Source organism: Lactuca virosa, chromosome 1 (assembly GCF_052849685.1).
Source record: "Lactuca virosa cultivar CGN04683 chromosome 1, Lactuca_virosa_CGN04683_v6, whole genome shotgun sequence".
NCBI classification, from domain to species: Eukaryota; Viridiplantae; Streptophyta; class Magnoliopsida; order Asterales; family Asteraceae; genus Lactuca; species Lactuca virosa.
Window position 1 is genome coordinate 95,972,696 of NC_136426.1, and position 4,038 is coordinate 95,976,733.

The following is a 4,038-nucleotide window of genomic DNA, read 5'->3' on the forward strand; positions in this document are numbered from 1 at the left end:
ACCAGGGGAAAGGTTGAGCCGAATAGCTTTTTCATAACAAAGGATATCAGCATGATTGGGGCTCAACCAATCCAGGCCGATGATGACATCGAAGCTCTTTATGGAAACCGGCATAAGGTCAATAGGAAAAGAATGATCGTTTAAAGTAAGGGTGCAGCCTACGTATATATCATTAGTGCTCTCTTTCTCACCGTTAGCCATCTCGACGGTAAATTTTTCAGTTAGTGGTTGAGGTTTATGTTTGAGGAGATGTTTGAATGCATGACTAACAAAACTTCTCTCCGCACCAGAATCGAAAAGAATGCATGCATAAGAGTTGTCGAGGAGGAACGTACCTGAAACAACTGTGGGATCTGCAACTGCCTCTTCTTGACCCATCGTTAGCACTCTCCCTGTGCCACCTGCTGTTGTTGCCTTGGGGCAGTTTCTCTTATAGTGCCCGATTTCTCCACAACCATAACAGGCTTGACCGACGCCTGCTACAGATGCCTGATTGGCTGGTTGTACTGGTGTTTTGCAAACTCGAGCTGTGTGCCCCTTTTCGCCACAGCTGGTGCACGACATTTCTCGGCATGGGCCGGGATTATGATGATAGTTACACTTGTCGCACCGAGGAAGGGTACCAGCATATCTACCGGTAGGTGCTTGAGTGGCAGGAGCAGCAGCAGGAGTAGTAGCAGCGTGGACTGCCACTGTTTGCTGTTTCTTTGAGGGCTCTTGTGAAGATTGACCCTTTCTCTGCTTCCAGAATTTTCTCTTCTCACCACTCCCTTTAGTCGGTTCAGGAGTGGCTGTCACTTCATCGAGATCGAATCCATGATCGATCAGAGTCTGCGCCAGGCACTTGGCGCTATCAAATGTAGCTGGCCGAGCAGCCAAGAAATTTCCTTCGGTCGGCTGGGTCAGTCCCTAAATGTATCTTTCAACCTTTTTTCTTTCCGGGGTGACCATCCCCAGGCAGAGAAGCGCTAGGTCTTCAAACCTAGATGTGTAGGCGGCAATGTCAGAACCCTTCATCTTTAGGTTCCAGAGTTCGTGCTCTAGTTTCTGCATTTCGCCCCGAGGGCAGTACTCAGCGAGCATGAGCTCTTTCAAGCTCTCCCAACCCATAGCATTTGCTATTGGCAGGGTTAGGGACTTGACCCGGCCATTCCACCAGGTCAATGCTTTGTTGGCGAAAGTGCAAGCGGCGAATTTCACCTTGTTAGCTTCAGCACAAGAGCAGATTTCGAAGATGGACTCGATCTTTTCGAACCATCGAGTCAGGGCAATAACACCTCCAGTGCCGTCGAAGGATGTGGGTTTTGCGTTCATGAAGTCTTTATAGGAGCACTCCTTCTGGTGTCCCTGACCACCTTCATGATTTTGGGGATGAGTACTACCTTCTTGCCCACCAGACCCGCCAGGATTGATCTGTGACATCGCGGCGGCCACAGCAGCAATAACAGCTGCTTGGAACATAACAGGATCGAACTGAGGGGGCGGTGGTGGTGGTGGGGTGTCGTCATTTCTTCTGATGGGTCTTTTTCGGGGAGGCATCTTGTTCTAGAAACAACCAGGGAGAAGAGGATGGTAAGCCCTCAAGATATATGAAACAAAATATATCTCATCCTGATAATAAAGTGTTCTACCAAGCAATAAGCAAAGAAAGGTTACTAATACAAGTAAGTTATCGCTAAGAAACAAATAGGTAGCAACACTAGGAATGAATTTCTATAATGTATTCGGCTCTGGCTAAAAATACTCCAATACTTATTTTAAGTTGCACGTTTTGTTCTTTCGATACCTTGTTGAATGGATACTGGGTAAGTTTTAGGCCTGTTGCAAACACCAAAGTCACTCCTAAGCACATGTTGGTTATGTCTCGAATGAATATAATTGATCAGCCTATATTGACCCTAGACATGATTACATAACTGCCCAGGTTTAACCGCAGTGTTCAACATCCAAAATACTTTTGTTTTGTTCTACTCATGAGACCGTTTCTGGTACGTAGGTATACTTGTATACTTTTGTAAAAATACTTATATTTTGAAACTATACTTTTAGTTCAGAGCACTTTAGCCCCTTTAGTGTTTATAGTTGTATACCATATAAGGTTCGGTATACTTAGTTCACTACAAACAATAGATCTGATACCAATCTGTCACACCCCGAAACCGATGGCGGAAACGTTCCGGGGCGGAGGACGTCATGTGTAGTATCACAACAGTTGTATCATAGTAAGCGAAGTAAACACAACCATTACATTATAATAATAATATTTACATTGTTTGAAAACATGGTTTATACATAACAGTATATAACAAAAGTAAAAGACGTGACTCCAAAATGCTCTGTCTTCTCCAAAAGTTGGCAAGAGTACCTGTCTATTGTTGCCCTGAGAATACAAGCAGTTTTAAAATATCAGCATAAAGCTGGTGAGTTCATAAGCGTTTAGTTCTGGTGAAAGAAATGTTTCTTTGATCCTTTGAAAAGTGTTTCCCAAGAAAATCCTATATTTTCTTATGAAAGATGTTTGACTATCCAATCGTTATACGTTTAACAGCCTGTTTTTGAAAAGTTGAGTTATCCCAGAAAATCCTATATTTTCCTTAAAAGTTGATAGTTGGTTAACTGTTCTGGAATGAGGTGTACAAGTATCTACCATACTTGTATCGTTAGATGTAGTTTCCTTGAAAAACCCTGTTTGTTCTCGGTGAGATGTATTAGCCTTATTACATAAATAAAACTAATAAATAAGTAGTGAGCTAGATCCTAAGGGCATTACTAATGCCCTCTAGTAATCAAATCGGTTATTACTTTGAGGTTAGTTCACTTGTTTCATTATTACAAAAGTAAATTTTCGCTACCTAAGTTGTGAGTGTCATAACCGTACTTAGACCGGATAAGGCACGTAACGGGGCCAGTATCTTTTTATGACTTTGTCACCCCTGAACCTAACGGTCCCGCTGTAGCTAGCAGCGAAGGTGCGGGATAGTCAGTCCCATATAGATCTATACACAATAGTCACGCTCTCCCTCCAAAAGATTCTGGTTACAAGTGTTAGTCCTACACTCTCGTATCCGGTGGAGTGTTACCAAGGACGTGTCTCAAAACTTAGCCTAACAAATTTACAAGTAATACTACTGAAAATCCTGTTTATGTTTTGTATAAATCCTTTATAAAATATCACATTTTATGACAAGATTTACAAGTTCCTTGCTTTAGTTTTGAAAACTGTTTCTACGAGTTGATTTCTTAATCGTTTGGTAAAACGGTTTTCTGTGTTAAAAGCATACTGAACATATAATTATTTTAAGTAAAATAATATACTTTAGTACAAGTTTCCTTGTACTTTTTCTTGTATTCCCCCACTGAAAATGTGAAAACTCGGAAAAGCATAGGGGTATGAACTCACCGTTTGACGTAGGATCTGGGTGTATTACGAATGCTGAGTGTTAACCGATGTTTCGTACACAAGTGGATCCTATTAACATGTGATAACACATATGTGTGTTAGAATTAGGGTGTTTCATGACTAAACATGACGGGAAACCACCCTAAAGACTTGGAAATGCTTGACGGGACCCTATATGATCAAACAAAGGAGGTGTACGGCCAAAAGAGTGTGTGTGCGGCCAGGGTGTACGGACAAAACGTGTGTGCGGTTGTACATGGGAGTGTGCGGCCGTACAGAGGGGGTGTGCGGCCGTACACAGGGGTGTGCGACCTTACACTCCTCATTTGTGCCCGAAATGTCGATTTTGAGGTGTTCTAGTGCTAATACCAAGTCCAACTAGTAAATGGAGGCCAAACTCTTCACTTTGGAGAGTCTTTAAGGTGTGTACGGCCACCTTATGAAGGTGTGCGGCCGTACACCTTCAAAGGATGAAGAACACGAAGAACACTATGAGTTTTAGGCTTAGATTCCGGTGTCTTACCAATATAACAAGCTGAAAGATGAAGTAGTTCACGTTTTTGAGGCCTTTAGAGTGTTCTTGGATGAAGTTTTTAGAGAGAGAAAGTAGTGAGAGAAAGTAGAGTGCAGCCAAAAGA